The sequence below is a fragment of the Macaca fascicularis genome, chromosome 20, assembly GCF_037993035.2.
Source record: "Macaca fascicularis isolate 582-1 chromosome 20, T2T-MFA8v1.1".
In the NCBI taxonomy this organism is placed as follows: Eukaryota; Metazoa; Chordata; class Mammalia; order Primates; family Cercopithecidae; genus Macaca; species Macaca fascicularis.
In genome coordinates, this window is record NC_088394.1 from 81,656,530 (window position 1) to 81,675,858 (window position 19,329).

The 19,329-nt window shown below is 49.8% G+C and overlaps 2 long non-coding RNA genes across 2 annotated transcripts; one reads left to right on the forward strand and one right to left on the reverse strand.

Moving 5' to 3' along the window:
- The first annotated feature begins 396 nt into the window (after nt 1-396).
- Nucleotides 397-6,419, forward strand: LOC135968809 (uncharacterized). The gene is made up of 3 exons (XR_010583777.2): nt 397-463; nt 6,136-6,189; nt 6,295-6,419. It is a non-coding gene; the product is annotated as an uncharacterized lncRNA (long non-coding RNA).
- A 5,763-nt stretch (nt 6,420-12,182) lies between these two features.
- LOC141409308 (uncharacterized) lies at nt 12,183-18,053 on the reverse strand. Its single transcript, XR_012429199.1, has 2 exons — nt 17,924-18,053; nt 12,183-14,187 (listed from the first exon to the last, which is right to left on the reverse strand). It is a non-coding gene; the product is annotated as an uncharacterized lncRNA (long non-coding RNA).
- Between the last annotated feature and the right edge of the window lie 1,276 nt (nt 18,054-19,329).

Genomic DNA, 19,329 nt, shown 5'->3' on the forward strand with positions numbered 1-19,329 from the left:
GGAGCATGACTTGAGGCTAGGAGTTCCACACCTGGGCAACACGGCAAGACCTTGTCTCTGCAAAAAATTTAAAAATTAGCTGGACATGGTGGTGCACGCCTGTAGTCCCAGCTACTTGGGAGGCTGAGGTGGGAGGCTCACTTGAGCCCGGGAGTTCAAAGCTTCAGTGAGCCACGATCACGCCACTGCATTCCAGCCCGGATAAACGAGTGAGGACCTGTCTCAAAAACACACACAGAGGAACAGCCTGGCCCCTGGTGGTGGGGGGCAGCCCTCCTGCAGGGAGGAGGTACGAGGGCAAAGTGGGTGCTAAGAAAACAAGAGGATTCACACGGAAAGAGGAAGGAAGCCAGAAAGCAGAAGCCACGGGACAGCAGGAGATGAAGGGGAGGAAAAGAGATGGGCGGGGCGCTGAAAAGGACGGAGGAGCTGCGCCAGCCTTGGGGGCGCCCCACTGATGCGGGTAAGGAGAGTCAAGCTGTCACATGGGGAGCGAGTTGCCGGAGGTCCCCCATGAGTGAGGGGGCATTTGGGATTAGGAGTCAGGTCTCAAATTTCCTAGCCCGTGCTTGGGACGGGAAGAACTACGGCAGTCTCTCACTCGCTCGTTCATTCCTGATATTACTTCCTGGGCATCTCATAAGTGCTGGATGCTCGCTCACATGCTGGCAGTTTGGGGAACAGACAAGTAAGACCCCCGCCTCATGGAGCCTGCGGCCGTGGGCAGAGATCCTGACTGACGGTGTGCGTGAGGTGGGTGTGGAAGCAAAGTGGAGGGGCCGGAGGGGCAGATGGCGGGGCAGGGATTAGAGAGGGCAGGGCCGGGAGGGCAGGATCAGCTGGTTAGGAGGCCAACGGGCTGGACCTGAGGGAGTGAGCGGTGTGATCCTCGGAGACCTGCAGGCGCTGGGGTCCTGTTCCGGGACTCTGCGCCGATGCTAGCAGCTGGCTACGGGAGGCATTTTCAGCAGGGACGGGCAGCCAGATCAGTGGCTGCCTGGGAAGCTGGCTCCACCTGCTGCTGGGGTGAGAGGGCGCAGGGCAGGGCTGCTGGGGCACAGAGAGCTCAGGGGAATGGGGGCTGTGCCAGGAGGTGGGCAATGCCTGGGTTGGTGAGCTACCCAGGAGCCTATAAAGATGTTCCGGGGCGGAAAAAACCCTCAAACCCAAAAGCAAAAGATTGCTTTGTAGCCATAAAGAAATAAAGAATGACAAAGCTTTTATATCCCGTCTTTATTTTTTTTTGAGACGAGATCTTGCTCTATGGGCCAGGCCCAGGCTGGAGTGCAGCGGTGTATCACCCTCTGCAACCTCTACCCTCTGGGCTCAAGCAATCCTCCCATGTCAGCCTCCCAAGGAGCTGGGACTACAGGAGCACGCCACCATGCACGGCTAATTGTTTTCATTTTTTGTAAAAACGGGGTCTCACTATATTGCCCAACCTGGTCTCAATCTCCCAGCCTCAAGCGATCCTCCTGCTTTAGCCTCCCAAAGTGCTGGGATTACATGTGCACGGCACTGTGCCTGGGCTGTTATGTTCTGCTATGGAAAGATCTCCAAGTGAAAAAATGCAAGGTGTAGAAGACCATACAAATGTTCAATCATTGCATAAAAAAGGGAGGAGAGGTTGGGCACAGTGGCTCACGCCTGTAATCCCAGCACTTTGGGAGGCCAAGGTGGGCAGATCACCATGTCAGGAGTTCGAGACCAGCATGAATATGGTGAAACCCCATCTCTACTAAAAATATAAAAATTAGCCGGGTGTGGTGGTGGGCACCTGTAATCCCAGCTACTGGGGAGGCTGAGGCAGGAGAATCACTTGAACCTGGGAGGTGGAGGTTGCAATGAGCTGAGATCACGCCACTGCACTCCAGTCTGGGTGACAGAGCGAGACTTCATCTCAAAATAAAAATAAATATAAAAATAAAACAAAAAGGGAGGAGAATCTGGATCTGCACTTTTTAAAGCATAAGACATTTCCATAAGTTTCCACTGGAAACCAGGGTTTTTGGCTGCCTGTGAGGAAGGGATGGGGCGGGCAGAGGTCCTGGGAGACTTTTCTCTATGTCCTTTGTTCCTCTTGCAACTTGGATCATGAAAATGTATTACCTAGTCCAAAAGTTAAAAAACAAACAAACAAACAAAAAACTTATGGGTTCTAAAATATGGAGAAAACTGCAAAATCCAAGCTAATAAAAGTTTACTTAAGACACAGAAACTCTGTCATTAAGTGTAGTCTTCACAACGATTTCAGTATGTTTAGAAGCAAAATGAAGTTTAGCTTCGCCAATCTTCCTGAATATGCGTAATTGCCAAGCAGTCATGGCCTCCGTTACTTTTTTTTTTTTTTTTTTTTTTTTTTTTTTGAGGCGGAGTCTCGCTGTGTCACCCAGGCTGGAGTGCAGTGGCACGATCTCGGCTCACTGCAAGCTCCGCCTCCCAGGTTCACGCCATTCTCCTGCCTCAGCCTCCTGAGTAGCTGGGACTACAGGCACCCGCCACCATGCCCGGCTAATTTTTGGTGTTTTTAGTAGAGATGGGGTTTCACCGTGTTAGCCAGGATGGTCTTGATCTCCTGACCTCGTGATCTGCCCATCTCGGCCTCCCAAAGTGCTGGGATTACAGGCGTGAGCCACCACGCCCAGCCTTTTTTTTTTTTTTTTTTTGAGATAGAATTTCGTTCTTGTTGCCCAGGCTGGAGTGCAATGGCGCAATCTCCGCTCACTGCAATCTCTGCCTCCTGGGTTCAAGCGATTCTCCTGCCTCAGCCTCCCAAGTAGCTGGGATTATAGGCATATACCACCACACCCGGCTAATTTTGTATTTTTAGTAGATAGGGGGTTTCTCCATGTTGGTCAGGATTGTCTCGAACTCCCGACCTCAGGTGAGGTCGCCTTGGTCTCCTAAAGTGCTGGGATTACAGGTGTGAGCCACTATGCCTGGTCCACCGTTTTAAGTTACCTATAGCCAAATTTAAGTTACCCACCATTTAAGTTACCTATAGCCAAATAATTTCAAATGCAAAATTACAAAAATTATTTTTTAAATGTTCCAGAACAAATGGTATTTAATGGTGTAAATGGGTGGAATTTTTTTATAAGCTTGCTGGGCTCAGGAGGGGGACCTCCCAAAACAAGAGAGTCGGAGGTCCCAGCTTTGCTTGGGGTTGACGACGTGGTAGGGAAAGGTGGGATGGGTGTGTGGGAGTGGAGAGGTAAAGTGAGTCCCTGAGACGTGGGGTGGGTGGGGTAGGGGAAGGGACAGGATCTGTGGCCAGGTGGATAGGGATTAAGCGTAGCTCCCGGATTTCAGCCTTGTGCCCCCCTCAGCCCATGGGTGAACTTGCTTTGTTGAATTAATTATTTCCTGCCAAATTCAGGAAGTAGCAGATGTTGAAACCATCTCGAAGACACACAGATTGGTACTTTGCTAACTGTAGGGAACTTGCTGCCTTTGTGCAACAGGCATTTCTGTTCATAGACTAATTATATCCAGAGAAGGACAGGAATGCCATTTATTTGAGGGCATACCTGGCGACCTCACCTGTCCACACCTCGACAGAGAACCAGGAGACAGCAGGGGAGCCTAGGGAGACCCAAAGCCTGGCACCAAAGACCCCCCAGTGATCAGAGGCAAGAGCTGGCCCAAACTTTGGGCCTAACTATACATACGCTGGATAAGCTTGGCTTTTGCAGCTGAGCGTAGCAGCGGCAGCCGTCTGAAGGTGGTTTAGGTAGGCTGTGGGGGAGGGGCTGCAGGGAAGGAGGTTGAACACGCTGCCCTGCCCTGCACAGGAGGGAGAGCTGATGACCAGAGCAGGGGAGCGAAGAACTGTGAAAAGGACACCCAACATCCAAACAGGGTGGCTGCTGGGAGAGCTATGGAGGGACTCCCAGGCCAGTACTCCACGCCCAGTAGTGCCAAGAGCATTTTGATCCAACAGAGTCCAGCCTCGTACCTCCCTACACCACCACTGGTCATAAAGAAAAGTATAAATGCCATTGTTAGACACTCCTCCCCTAAACCATTACCATGTTTAACTAAGCATTGCGCTTAAGGGCTAAAAGTCTGTTACCTGAGACCTTAAGTAAAATATTTGTTCCCAAGTGTTCCAAATGAGTAGGGTTTCTGCACATCTTTGAAAAGAGAGGGGAGTGCTGTTGAGTCCAGTGGGCTTCCCCGCGAAATTCAGACCACGTGCCCTATCTGTACATGGGTGCACCAGAGGCTGCAGAGTTAGAAGCCTTAGCACTCTTCCTAAAGCCTGCCTGGCTCAGCTGCTCAGACTGGCAGATTCAAAGTTAATTTTTCTCGAGCGTCAAAGTGGGTGCTGGGGTGTGCAGGCCCCTGCTTGGGCTGGCCTGGGCACCACGATCTGGGGGCTGAGCACAGCTTTGACATTCTTCTTCTGTGAGGCCTCTGGGGCAGGCAGAGCAGGTGGCTCGAAGCCTGCTACAGTGTGGTCCGGGCCCCCTGTGGGCTTTGGATGAACACATGGAGGCAACACTAGAAGCATGGGAGTGTCACATGCATCGGCCAGGGGCTGGGAGAGGCCAGGGGTGCATACTGGACCCCAGAGGGGCCTGAGCTGTTCTGTAGGATGCTGCTTCCCGGGTCAGCATGGGGCTTTCCGTGAGGCCCTGCCCAGGGAGTAGGCTGGTTGGAGGATACTCGGGCAGTCCTTCATGGGCACGGCTCCTTGGCCCATTCACTCACTCCACCTGGGGGCACCAGACCCCTCACCAAGGGACCTGCCTCTCTGTACAGTCTGAGAACACCGGGGATGGGGCCAGCCGGGACTCTGATGCACTGTGGTCCTGTTCTCAAGGGTCTGGTCACTCCCATACTCCTTCATTCAGTCACTTACCCGCTTATTCATTCATTCATCCATGCATCCATTTACAAGGCTCTCCTGGGCACCTTCTGTGGGGTGCCAGGCCGGCAAGGCCTAAGGCCAATAGAGATCTAGCTCGAGCCACAAGTGCCACTTACAATTTCCTAGTAGCCACATTAAAAAAAGAAAAGTAAAAAGAAACAGGTGAAATTCATTGTAATAACATCTTTCATTTAACCCAATTTTTCCAAAAATTATTTCAGCATGTCATCAATTTTAAAATTGTTTTAATTTTAATATTAAATCAATGTTAATATTTGATTTAATATTAAAATATTAAAATAAGATAGTTTCCATTTCTCTTCTTTTTGCCTTAAGTCTTGGAAAGCTGGTGTGTATTTTACATTAAAACACACCTTGACTCAAGCCAGCCAGGGGTCAAGGGCTCTGGAGCCACCTGTGGCTGGTGGCTGCCAGTCAGGACAGTGCAGGTCTAGGAATACAAACCACAGGGACACCCAGACCCTTTACCGAGGGGATCTCTGCCTAGTCGCGGAACTGACCCTGATATAATTCCAGGCTTGGCCGGGTGCGGTGGCTCACACCTGTAATCCCAGCACTTTGGGAGGCCAAGGAGGGCAGATCACGATTGAGACCAACTTGGCCAACATGGTGCAACTCCATCTCTACTAAAAATACAAAAATTAGGCCGGGCATGGTGCTCATGCCTGTAATCCCAGCACTTTGGGAGGCTGAGGTGGGTGGATCACAAGGTCAGGAGATCGAGACCATCCTGGCTAACATGGTGAATACCCGTCTCTACTAAAGATACAAAAAATTAGCCGGGCGTGGTGGCGGGTGCCTGTAGTCCCAGCTACTCGGGAGGCTGAGGCAGGAGAATGGCGTGAACCCGGGAGGCGGAGCTTGCAGTGAGCCAAGATCGCGCCACTGCACTCCAGCCTGGGCGACAGAGCGAGACTCCGTCTTTAAATAAATAAATAAATAAATAAATAAATAAATAAAATAAAAAAGAATGACTGACCTTGAGAAAGCCACCTAACCTCGCTGTGCTTCAGTTCCCACGTCTGAAAAACAGGGATGACAGTACCTATGTCAATGGTACTATTTTGATGTGAGACAAAAATGCAGCCATGTTTTAATGACCAGCATCTGGAAACAGAAGCCCCTCAACATTAGCAGTCGTGAACATTTAGTGAGAGCTTGCTATGTGCCAGACACCAAAAGCCACGTAAGCACAGCACGCGTAAAAGGCAGACACTCATTATGATCCCATTTTACAGCTAGGACGCTGAGGCACGGCGCAGTGAAGTAAGTTGCCCAGAGTTACCAGCTAGGTAAGTGGCGGAGCCAGGATTTGAACTCAGTCAGGTTCAGAATTTGCATTTTTACCCCCTTCTGTAGACTGCCTCTAATCAACGCTCATTTCTTTCCTTTTTCAGAGATTGAAAATTAGATTGAAAATTATATTTAAAGTCTGCAGGTGCCATATCACCCACTAGCACTTGGTGCCGGGCTAACCCCTTGAGAGGCAGGTGGTACCCGTGCTGGCTGCTGACCGCTCACGGCTGAGCCTCAGGGCTGGGCTCTCTCCCAACATGGCCCAGTCTCTCTGGAAGGGCACCCCCGGCACACCAAGGTCCAACACACCAGCGTATCAAAGGTTGCTGAGGACTTCACAACCAATCACCGCATCTTTCCATCTTCCAGCTATTAAAATATTTGACAGAGTGGCGTCTGCACAGAAGGGGGAATCCTGAGTCCCAGAGCCCACCCTTAAGTTGTCCTGGGAGCCTGGAGAGCCAGCTCACCTCCCCAGGAGCCCCTGGCTGCCTCAGCTGAGGATGGAGGGTGGTTACAGCTCCCTTGCAACTCCCCAGAAAAAAGCTAGATGCTCAGAAATTCTCTCCCGGCAGCGAGTTCTCCTCCACGAGCAAATGAATTGTGCATCAAATGAACGCGATCTTCCCTCCAGGCGCTGCCAGCCAATGGTGAGAAGAAAATGAACTCTCTTCTCTACATGCCATTTAATTTCAATATCTCATTTAATTTCAGTTGGAATGACTCACACTCCACTGTGCCTGGGTGGGCGTGGGGGCAGAGGTGGGGGTGGGAGGGAACCCGCAGCACAGCCGCTGCTTTCTCTGTGTAGATTTTTTGTAATCCTTACATTGCAAACAAACTGGAGTACATATGACTTCTGCTGTAAGAAACGAAAGATAATATTTTTCAAAATTCACCGAGAAGGGGTACAGGAAAGTGCTGGGCACACGGTGGACACCCAGAAGGTGGCATTAAGTGTTGAGAGGAGGTGAAGAGTGAGGGCAAACAGGAGGAAGCTCTTCCCTGAACCTCCCAGGGACCTGGGGCAGGGTAGGAGACCAGGCTGCTCTCCCCGCCACACACGATCTCTGCCTGGAGCCCCCTCCCAGGCTCCCACCCACCTTCCCTCCTACCTCTGAGGATAAGAGATCAGCGGCCACCTTGGGTCTCAGGGACCTCGCTCAGGTTGGGGACAATCGCTTGCTCTTCTGGGCCATCTGGGCTGTGGCTGCTCCCGGTCCCTTCCTGGCCCACTCTTTGCAGAGTCTGCCCATTCGGACTAAATGCCTGGCCTTTGCAGAGAAGGGAAATTATCCTTAAGCTCAGGCCTTGCTGTTGCCCCCGTGGCTGTGGGAAGCTTTAATCCCTTGTTCCATATCCCAGCGTTAGAGGAATGGACCAACCGGAGCCCACGCTGAAGACACAAGCCCACGTGGTGGGGGAACCAAGCCACGGCCAGGGAGGAAGACGGACGGTGGGCATGTTCCCGGGAACGGGAGAGCACTTCTGCAAGTCTGTCCTGGGGAAGGCAGGTGTGGGGATCTTGGGGGACCCTAAGGGTGACACTGGGGTTAGTATGGCAGATTCAGGAAATGGTTCCCATACAGCACAGGGGGAAATTTCTGGCAATCGGCAGTGGGCTTGAGCTGCTCAAGACCCAGTGAGTTCCCCGCGTGCTGGGCGTTAGGCACGGGCTGATCGCTGCACTGGATTTTTTGGAGAGGTTGGATCTGATGCTGGCTTCATTTCCTTGCAACTCTGAGAGGCTTGGAGGAGAGTTTCCAGTCTCCTCATGAGAACTCAGCTCTTCGAGGCTGGGACCTCAGGGAGGAAAAGCAGAATCCAGTCCCCCCATACCCAGCTGGGACCGTTAACATGGCGGTGGGACAGAGGTGGTGGCTGCTGGTGATCCCCATAGTGGGGTTTCAGGTGGCCCAGGAGGGTTCCCCCTTCCCTGTGCCCCCTTTCCAGATCTCTTTTCCTGATGCTCCACTATTGTTTTATTTAATTAATTAATTTATTTTGAGACAGGGCCTTGCTCTGTCACACAGGCCGGCGTGCAGTGGTGCAATCATGTCTCATGGCACCCTCGACCTCCCGGGCTCAAGTGATTCTCCCACCTCAGCCTCTGAGTAGTTGAGACTATAGATGCACGTCACCACGCCCATCTAATTTTTGGATTTTTAAAAGAGACAGGGTTTGCTATGTTGCCCGAGCTGGTCTCAAACTCCTGACCTCAAGCAATCCACCTGCCTCAGCCTCCAAAATTTCTGAGATTACAGGCATGAACTACCGAACCCTACCTTATTTCAAAATTAAGATAAAGTTCACGGCCAGGCACGGGGCTCATGCCTGTAATCCTAGCACTTTAGGAGGCTGAGGCAGGTGGATCACTTGAGTTCAGGAGTTCAAGGTCACCCACTGTGGCAAGGGTTCCTGTACCCACTGCCAGACTCTGTCCATCCCCAGTGGCTGCCCCACAAGGCACAGAGGGAGTGATGCTGCGTGGACCCGCGGCGCAGGAGGTGGCAGCTAGGGGCGGGAAGGGCTTCCTGTGCTGTCTCAGCTGTCTCTCCCGACCTCTGCCCAAACCCCCACAGGCTGTCACCCCCGTGCCACCCGGACACGCAAATGGGAGCCCCACCTAAGACCCTTCTTGCTTGGGGCTCCATCCTCCCCAGATACCTCCCCACCCCTCCAGGCACTCAGGTTCCTTCCTGTCTGTAGCCTTCCCCGCACCCCATTACACTCTCAACACTGCCCACAATCCCCAGGCTACCCTTCGTGCCTTCCGTTATCCCAAACACAGCACCCAGAAAGGCTGAGTAATAGAAGGACAGTGAGTCAGCCTGGGTAAGACTTTCAAAGGTCGAGTCTGGGTGGGGCAGCTCAGAGCAGCTATGCCTAACATTCCTGGAGGTCCAGGGAAGATGTGGGATCTTCAGAACACCCAGGGCTGTGCCAGGGTGGGCTGCTTGGGATGTGCATATGGAAAGTGAGCCAAGGCACCCCTTGCTGAAGATGGGGAGATACCCAGGGAAACTGACACTTCCTTTGGGTCCTGGACTTTTCCCCACCTGCTTTGCTCCAGGGGTCCCCCAGTGAAAACGCATCCCTCCTTTCTCTACTTCCAGCCTACGCGCCTGCCCAGACGCAGTCCTGCCTGCTTCCCTCTGCCCAGGTGTAAAGGTGGAGTGGCTGTGTGTGCAGATGCTCTACCTACTGTGCGAACCACATCTCAGTAACCATGGAGACCACCACCCTGACGGGAGAGTCTGAGAATGTCTGTTTAAACATTGCCTTCCTCCCAAGGCCTCCAGTGGGTGAGGAGCTCTGGGTCTCTGGGACTCTCAGGCACAGTTTGGAAAACTGCCTCTTATTGCAGAAGTAATTTAGCACAGAGCTCAGCTGACCTCAGGGCAGCCATTTTACCAGCAGGGTCTGCAAATGGTTTTGAGCTCCTCAGAAAGCTGGCACTGAGAGAATTCCAGGCATCATAGGTGATTAACAGAACAATCAGATTCTGGGAGGTCTTGCTCTGAGCTCCAGGGCAGGACTGGTGGGAGGCCAGGCTGGTAGAGGCAGTAGGTGATGACAGCCAGGGTGGGACTCCAGTACCTTTCTTTTTTTTTTTTTTTTTTTTTTTGAGACAGAGTCTCGCTCTGTCGCCTGGGCTGGAGTGCAGTGGCCGGATCTCAGCTCACTGCAAGCTCCGCCTCCCAGGTTCACGCCATTCTCCTGCCTCAGCCTCCCGAGTAGCTGGGACTACAGGCGCCCACCACCGCGCCCGGCTAATTTTTTGTATTTTTTTTTTTAGTAGAGACGGGGTTTCACGGTGTTAACCAGGATGGTCTCGATCTCCTGACCTCGTGATCCGCCCGTCTCGGCCTCCCAAAGTGCTGGGATTACAGGCTTGAGCCACCGCGCCCGGCCTTCCAGTACCTTTCTTAAAAGCCCCCCAGAGGAAAGCCACTCAACAGTGCAGGGGAGATCCACAGCTGAAACCCTCAGACTCCCTATGTGCCCAGGCCAGGTACTGAGGCTGAGTTTCAACAATGTTCGGGCCTGGGACTGAAAGAGGCAGTGGAGGCTGCTGTTTGTTTGAAGGCATTCTGACACTCAGTCACACGTGTGAAAGTGTCCTGGGGGATCCAGGGCACTTGGACTGTGCACATAAAGAGGATTCTGTTTCTAAACATTTTCTTCCCATTAAGAAACAGACTCATGGCCCTATGCAGTGGCCCACGCCTATAATCCCAGCACTTCAGGAGGCCGAGTTGGGCGGATCACTTGAGCTCAGGAGTTTGAAACCAGCCTGCCCAACATGGTGAAACCCCGTCTCTACTAAAAATACAAAAAAAAATTAGCCAGGCGTGGTGGTGCACACCTGTAATCCCAGCTACTTGGGAGGCTGAGGCAGGAGAATTCCTTGAACCCTGGAGGCAGAGGCTATAGTGAGCTGAGATCGTGCCACTGCATTCCAGCTTGGGCGACAGAGGGACACTCCACCTCCAACAAACAAAAAAACTAAAACAAAAACAGACTCATGTTCTCACTTGGCTTTTCTTTGAGGACATTAGTGAGGCAATTTTCATATGTTTACTCCGCTTGGATATCTTCTTTTGAGATGTGCCTAATCTCGAAAGAAGCCTTTTTGTTTTTGTTTTTGTTTTTGGAGACGGGGTCTCGCTCTCTCATGCAGGCTGGAGTGCAGTGGTGTTATCATAGCTCACTGCAGCCTCAAACTCCTGGGCTCTAGCGATCCTCCCATCTCAGCCTCCCAACTAGCTGGGACTACAGGCGTGTGCCATGGCACCTGGCTCTGCAAAGAAGTCTTTTGCTGGGTAATTGTATTACAAATATTTCCCACTGTGGGATTTCCCTTTTCACCATCCTGTTTTTTAATGAACAAAAGTTCTTAATTTTAATGTTGCACAACTTATCATTTATGTGTCCTCTTAAAAAATCTTTGCCAAGCCCAAGGTCATGAATATATCCTCCTGTTATTGTCCAGAAGTTGTATCATTTTACTTTTCATATTTAGACCAAGAATCTAGGAGATACTGCTACATACCACCAAAATGTCTAAAATCAAAAAGACTAATGGCCGGGTGCAGTGGTTCATGCCTGTAATCCTAGCACTTTGGGAGGCCATGGCAGGCAGATCACTTGAGCCCAGGAGTTTGAGACCAGCCTGGGCAACAGGGCAAAGCTCTGTCTCTACAAAAAAATGAGCTCGGTGTGGTGGCACACACCTGTAGTCCCAGCTACTCAGGAGGCTGAGGTGGGAGAATTGTTGAGCCGAGAGGTCAAGGCTGCAGTGAGCCATGATTGCACCACTGCACTCCAGCCTGGGCGACAGAGTGAGACCCCGTCTCAAAAAAAAAAACAAAAAACAAAAAACAAAACCAAAAAAAAAAAAAAAGACTAACAGCGCAAAGTCCTGAAGATCTGAGGAAATGGGAACTCTCAGACACGGTGGGTGGGAGGTTCAGCTCGTACAATCACTTTGTAAAACTGGCAACATATCTTGAAAAGTGAACACACACACACCCCTAGCAAGTCCACGCTACATATCCTGAAAGAAAAGCATACATAGCTGTGTGGCAAGGCACGTGCAGGAGCGTTAACTGCAGCATTAGCTGTATCAGTCCAAATCTGGAAATAACCCAAATATCCATCAACATAGAAATAGATAAATTGGGGTACATTGATACAACAAAATAACACACAGCGGTGAAAATGAAGAAAAGATTGCTACGTATCAGGTCACAGGCGAATCTCACACACACAGTAAGAATACTTACTGTCTGCTCCCACTTAACAGGCTCAAAGCCAGACAGAACTAGTCCAGGATGTGGACACAAGGGCTCCTGGGTGCTGGGGCGTCTCAGAGCCTGGGTTTTTGTGCTTGGTGGTGCTTCCAGGAGCCTGTCCTTTTGCTCACCTTGTGAACCTTCACTGAGCTATTCACTTGTGATTTGTGTCCTTTTCTGGGTACCTCTTAAACGTCAATAAATAAGTTTTATTTTCAAAACACCCTCTGCCAAATACATGTAAGATGAGGAAACAAACAAAATGTAGGGTATTCACATAGTGGGGAAACAGCGGTTCTGGAAATGAAGTGTTTACATAATCCTGAAAATAGGAATTACAATTTTTTTTTTTTTTTTTTTTGAGGCATCTCGCTCTGTCACCCAGGCTGGAGTGCAGTGGTGCGATCTTGGCTCACTGCAAGCTCCGCCTCCGGGTTCAGGCCATTCTCCTGCCTCAGCCTCCCGAGTAGCTGGGACTACAGGCACCTGTCACCAAGCCCGGCTAATTTTTTGTATTTTTAGTAGAGATGGGGTTTCACCGTGTTAGCCAGGATGGTCTCGATCTCCTGACCTCGTGATCCGCCTGCCTCGGCCTCCCAAAGTGCTATGATTACAGGTGTGAGCCCCCGTGCCCGGCCTTGAAGTATAATCTGGCCAATAAAAGTGTTCCACCGCCGGGCGCGGTGGCTCATGCCTGTAATCCCAGCACTTTGGGAGGCTGAGGTGGGCAGATCACCTGAGGTCGGGAGTTCGAGACCAGCCTGACCAACATGGAGAAACCTCATCTCTACTAAAAATATAAAATTAGCCTGCATGGTGGCACATGCCTGTCATCCCAGCTAATCGGAAGGCTGAGGCAGGAGAATCGCTTGAACCCGGGAGGCAGAGGTCGCAGTGAGCTGAGATGGCGCCATTGCACTCCAGCCTGGGTAATAAGAGCGACACTCCATCTCAAAAAAAAAAAAAAAAAAAGGGTTCCGGCCAGGTGTGGTGGCTCATGCTTGTAATCCCAGCACTTTGGGAGGCTGAAGTGGGTGGATCACAAGGTCAGGAGTTCGAGACCAGCCTGGCCAACATGGTGAAACCCCATCTCCACTAAAAATACAAAAAATTAGCTGGGCGTGGTGGCGGGCGCCTGTAATCCCAGCTATTCGGGAGGCCGAGGCAGGAGAATCACTTGAACCCGGGAGGTGGAGGTTGCAGTGAGCCGAGATCACGCCACTGCACTCCAGCCAGGTGACAGTGTGAGACTCCGTCTAAAAAAAAAAAAAAAGTGTTCCACCATACATCTCTATCAACGAATTTAAATGTAAGACTTCAGAAGCCAAAAATAAAGAATCCCAACATTTAGGAGAGAGATGATTAGAAGGATATTCAGCAAACGGGGGGATTATAGGTGATTTTGCTTTTTTAGTTTGTACCTTTTTGTGTTTGGATTAAAAAAAACAAAACCCAACAAGCCATTATCCTGGTGACAAAGGTAGAGCTATTTTGAAGGAAATAGGGATCAATACCCTGCCTCTGGGGGCATGTCCTGCATACGCAGGGACTGGGCCAGGGCCCCAGAGACCAGAGAGGCAGCTGACAGAGAGGCCTTGCTACAGAGCTGCCTGCTGGAAGTGGGGAGTACGTAACAGACTAGAGACTCAACTTCTCAAAAACTAAGTAAAAATAACAACTACGGCCAGGCGCGGTGGCTCACACCTGTCATCCCAGCACTTCGGGAGGCCAAGGCAGGCGGATCACCTAAGGTCAGGAGTTCGAGACCAGCCTGGCCAATATGGTGAAACCCCCGTCTCTACTAATAATACAAAAATTAGCCAGGTGCAGTGGTGGGCACCTGTAATCCCAGTTACTCAGGAGGCAAAGACAGGAGAATCGCTTGAACCCGGGAGATGGAGGTTGCAGTGTGCTGAGATCATGCCATTGCACTCCAGCCTGGGTGACAAGAGTGAAACTCCATCCCAAAACAACAACAACAAAAAAAAAACACCAAAAACAACTAGGTCTTCTATGTGTAGGATGCTTTGGGAGACAGAAGGCAGTGCAAAGCCCTGTCCTTTCTTGCCGTCCTGGCTCCAGGGCGGAGATGGCTCACAGTGTCTACTCCGTGTTGCTCCAGTGTTCTTAAGCAAGATCACGTTCACACATTCTCTGTGCAATGCATTTTGAAAGAGAAGAAAATCAGATGGCCTCCTGTGGAGACAGATAACAGAGTTCATTCAGGAGACCTGAATTCTGTGAGGTCGACTCCTATGAAATTGCTGATGTTTGAGGTTTTGACCCAGTAAATTAGCAATTTCATAGCGTTCAACCTTATGGCCCAATTCTGCAGTCCCTGGTTGAACATGTGCTAGTGGCCAAATTGCTTTATTTCTGCATATCTGATATTCTTAGGCCAGGTGCGGTAGCTCCTATCTGTAATCCCAGCATTTTGGGAGGCTGAGGTGGGAGGATTGCTTGAAGCCGAGAGTTCCAGACCAGCTTAAGCAACATAGTGAGACTTCGTCTCCATAAAAAAAAAAAAAAAATTAGCCAGGTGTGGTGGTACGCACTGGTGGTCCCAGCTACTTGGGAGGCGGAGGTGGGAGAATGGCTTGAGCCTGGAAGGTCAAGGCTGTATGTATTGAGTCGTGACTGTGCCACTGCACTCCAGCCTGGGTGACAGACTAACTCTGTCTCAATAATAATAATAATAATAATAATAATAATAATAATAAATTCTTCATAGTAAAATGCAGGTTTTGGTTAAAGATCAGGGTTATTCATAGCATGGCCTGAATTTACCTGCTAAAAATGCAGGCTTTGGGCCCCAAATCTCAATGAATCTGAATTCTCTGGACCTGAGCCCAGGAATCTGCACAAACTTTGTAATGTTTTACTTGTATTTATGCCTTTAGCTTTTTTTTTTTTTTTTTTTTTAAAAAAAAGAAATGGGGTGCTGGGTGTGGTTGCTCAGGTAAACCCAGCGCTTTGGGAGGCTGAAGCAGAAGGACTGCTTAAGCCCAGGAGTTAAAGGCTACCCTGGGCAACATATCAATACCCTGTTACCAAAAAAAAAAGAGAGAGAGAGAGAGAGAGATGGGGTCTTGCTCTGTCACCCAGGCTGGAGTGCCATGGCATAATCATGGCTCGCTGCAGCCGCAAACTCTCGGGCTCAAGCAATCTTCCTGCTTCAGCCTTCTGAGTAGCTGGGACTACAGTGTGCCCCACCACATCTGGCTAATTTTATTTATTTTTTTGTAGAGATGGGGGTCTCAGTATGTTGTCTAGGGTGGTCGTGAACTCCTGGCCTAAAGTGATCCTTCCACCTCGGTCTCCCAAAGTGCTGGTATTTCAGGCATGAGCCACTGCACCCAGCCCACCTTTGACTTCTTAAATTACATTGTAAGCTCCTCAAATGCAGGCGCCATGCTTTCCATTTCTTTGTATCTCAGGATCTGGGACAATAAAGGTGTTCACGAAATCCCTGCCGGTTTCACTACTTTCTGTCTTTCTTACGCTTGTCTAGTGAAGGAGGGGGCATGGGAGAAGGGAATTTTTATTTTCTCTTTGATTTTCTACCATGAACATACATCGATTTTGTATAAAGGAAGGAAGAAAATGTATTAAAACTGGGGGGGGGGGTGAGCAAGAATGGGGAAGGGGAGGATGGCAAGTAGAGGAAGAGGTGCTTCTTTGCTCCTCTGTGGCAGCAGCGGGGCCGCCTGGCGCAGTCCTCTGCCCACCCTCTGCGGCTTACTGGGTGTGCAGCCTCAGGCAGTCACTTCTGCAGCCTGGGCCTTGGTTTCGTTGTCTGTCAAATGGAACTGTCATAGGGTTGCTGGGAAGGCAAATGTAAACTGCTCTAATTTGGGAATGAATGGTTTGATTCACTCATTCAATAGATGTTCACTGAAGGTTTCCTATGAATAAGTACCTCTCAGGTCAATCTGGTCAACAGAATGTTCTATGTTTACCAAACAACAACAACAACAAAAAACAAGTTAAGAACTTTTTTCATCATGGCTCTAATATTCTGCTAAGTATTAGCAAAAGCGTTCTGGTCTCCATAATACCCATGCAAGCAGGTGTTATCACCAAGAGGTAAGTTGCCCAAGGCCACAGAGCTAGAAAGTGGTACGGCTGGGATTTGCCCCCAGGAGGCTTTGGGAGCAGCACCCTAACCCCCAACACTAGCTCCCCCTGCTAGTGGAAATGGCAGGGGCTGTTGAAGCTCTGCCGGGTTATCTTAAGAATGGGGGCCAGGTGCGGCAGCTCATGCCTGGAATCCCAGCACTTTGGGAGGCTGAGGTGGGTGGCTCACTTGTGGTCAGGGGTTTGAGACAAGCCTGGCTAACATGGTGAAACCCCGTCTCTACCAAAAATATAAAAATTAGCTGGGCGTGGTGGTGGGTGCCTCTAATTCCAGCTACTCAGGAGGCTGAGGTGGGAGGATCACTTGAACCTGGGAGGCGGAGGTTGCAGTGAGCTGAGATCACACTATTGCACTCCAGCCTGGGTGACAGAGAGAGACTGTCACACACACACACACACACACAGAGAATGGGAAACAGGCACTGCTGGAAGCAAGAACAAGATTCTTTTTGGGAAAGTCCAGCCTTGAAGAAGAATCCATATTCTTAGTAACAAAGGGAATGCAGAGAGAAGAACCTGGAGGCTACTGAATCCTGGCTGACCTTAGAGGTTTCACTGAACTCCTCAGTGAGGGTGAGCACCCAGGGTGCTTGGTGGAACTTGGGGGTGCTGCCTTCAGGGGCCGAGAGGGCAGGCACCTGGGCCACAGAACGTCATGAGTATTCTGAACTGCAGTTCTTTAGGTGTATTTATGGAATCTAGAATTTTTTCAGCCAGCACTAAATACAGGATGCTATTCTGCTTTACAAGGTAACACAGCAAGTGGGAGCCAAAGGGCTCCTCTAGTCAAACTCAAGTGGCCGCTGTGGGGGTGCCTGTCACTTGGCTCTGAAAGCAAAAGACCAAGGAGAACACGATTCTCAGCTGTTCTAAAGCTGGGCTAGATCTCCTATTCCACAGAAGTCTTCAGATCGCTTCTCCAATGGCAGCACTTCAGAAACCTGCAAGGAAACATCTTCTCTAAGAAGTTAATCCTAAAAGGGAAAAAAGGCTCCTCAGAAGAACAGTGATTCACTTTTTTTTTTTTTTTTTGAGACAGAGTCTCACTCTGCTGCCTAGGCTGGAGTGCAGTGGCGTGATCTCCGCTCACTGCAACCTTCGCCTCCCGGGTTCAAGCAATTCTCCTGCCTCAGTCTCCCAAGTAGCTGGGACTACAGGTGCACTTCACCACACCCGGCTGCTTTTTGTGTTTTTAGTAGAGACGGGGTTTCACCATATTGGTCAGGCTGGTCTCGAACTCCTCACCTCAGGTGATCCACCCCCCTCGGCCTCCCAAAGTGCTGGGATTACAGTCATGAGCCACCACGCCCAGCCGGTGATTCACTTCTTTTTTTTTTTTTTTTTGAGACGGAGTCTCGCTGTGTCTCCCAGATTGGAGTGCAGTGGGGCGATCTCGGCTCACTGCAAGCTCCGCCTCCTGGGTTTACGCCATTCTCCCGCCTCAGCCTCCAAGTAGCTGGGACTACAGGCGCCCGCCACCACGCCCGGCTAATTTTTTGTATTTTTAGTAGAGACGGGGTTTCACCATGTTAGCCAGGATGGTCTCGATCTCCTGACCTCGTGATCCACCCGCCTCGGCCTCCCAAAGTGCTGGGATTACAGGCTTGAGCCACCGCGCCCGGCGTGGTGATTCACTTCTAAGAAACAACAAACTCAATTAGATATTATGTCCCATTCAAGGATATTGTGAGCATTTTAAGGAGTAACAAGTCAACTTTATGAGGATGAAAATATTTACATTATCTCCCAGATTCTGAGATGTATGGAAATGAAGTCAGATTAAGACACCACATACCTGAGAGTTGGCAGGGGCAACGCTAGCAATTCCTACCAGGCTTTTGATTGAACTGAAAAAAAAAAAAAAAGTCCAATGCATAAGAGGCACTAAGAGTTGATGGGAAGCCTCAAGAAATGTCAATTACTAAAGCGGAAGTCTATTTTTAAGTTCAGCTATCTTCACTAAAATTGCTAAAAATGTCCATAGGGTATAGAGTTTGCTGCTCAAGGCTATTTTTCTGCTTCCATTTACCATGATGCCATAAAGTAGCTACTGTGGCGAGAGAAGTGTAAATGCTAAAAAGGTGGTTTTGGAAACACTGTCTTGCCAATGCAAAACAAAACAAAAAAGGCAAGTGTGAAAAGCTGAGAAACACACTTTGCAGAAACAATAGGTTTTTCAACACAACTACCAGAAAAATACGCTATTAAAGTAATATCAGGACGGACTAGAGGATCACTTGAGCCCAGGAGTTCAAGGCTGCAACAAGCTATGATCCTGCCACTGCATTCCAGCCTGGGTGACAGAGCGAGACCCTGTCTAAAAACAAAATAAACCAAAGCTAATTATACAAGGACTTTTTACATCTAGGAGGCTTACAAATACCAGATCCATGGAAAATTGGCTTGAAAATTTAACAAAGATTTCTTAGTTTTCTGCTCTAAAGCAATCCAATTTCATTAGATTAGCAAAGTTGATTTTCCTTAGTAAGTGCACTGCTTTTTAGAGTATTTATGAAGTTACTGCCTATCTTTCATGTTTACTATCCTCGGATCTTAAAGGTAACCATGACTAGAAACAGAATATGACATTTTCATATAAACTAATAATGTATGTGTCTTACTTCTTAATGGATGGATGCTATGAAAGATGAAAATGGCGACCAGAATGACTGTAAGCAGACGGCTGGCTCTAAACACAGGTGTGTCTAAACGTACATCAACATAGGTGCAACCCCTCTCACATTTAGTTTTTTTTTTTTTTTTTTTTAAGACATGGGGTCTTGCTAGTTGTCTAGGCTGGCCTCGAAATCCTGGCCTCAAACCATCCTTCTGCTCAGCCTCCTGAGTAGCTGGAACTACAGGTGCATAGCACTGGACCTGGCTTCAACATTTTGCAGGGCAGATTTTCAACATATAAACGCACTTCGCGTTGCTCCTCTGTCTTTTCCACAAAAAGGCAGAGTGAGTAAGTTTCCGGTGGGTCTGCAACAGGCTTGTTCTTTCATCCTGGGTGGGGCAAGATAGAGCCTAACTAAGCCCAGGGCCAGACTCTACTTTTTGGGGGAGGTGGTAAGAGGGAGGCAGCACAGGCCACACAGCACAGTGTGTGCAGACCAAGAGAGAGGGGCCAGCACAGGGTGTAAGGGCTCAGCAGAGGTTTCTGCTATTTTTACAAGGAATATAGGAGCGGCTATCTGCACT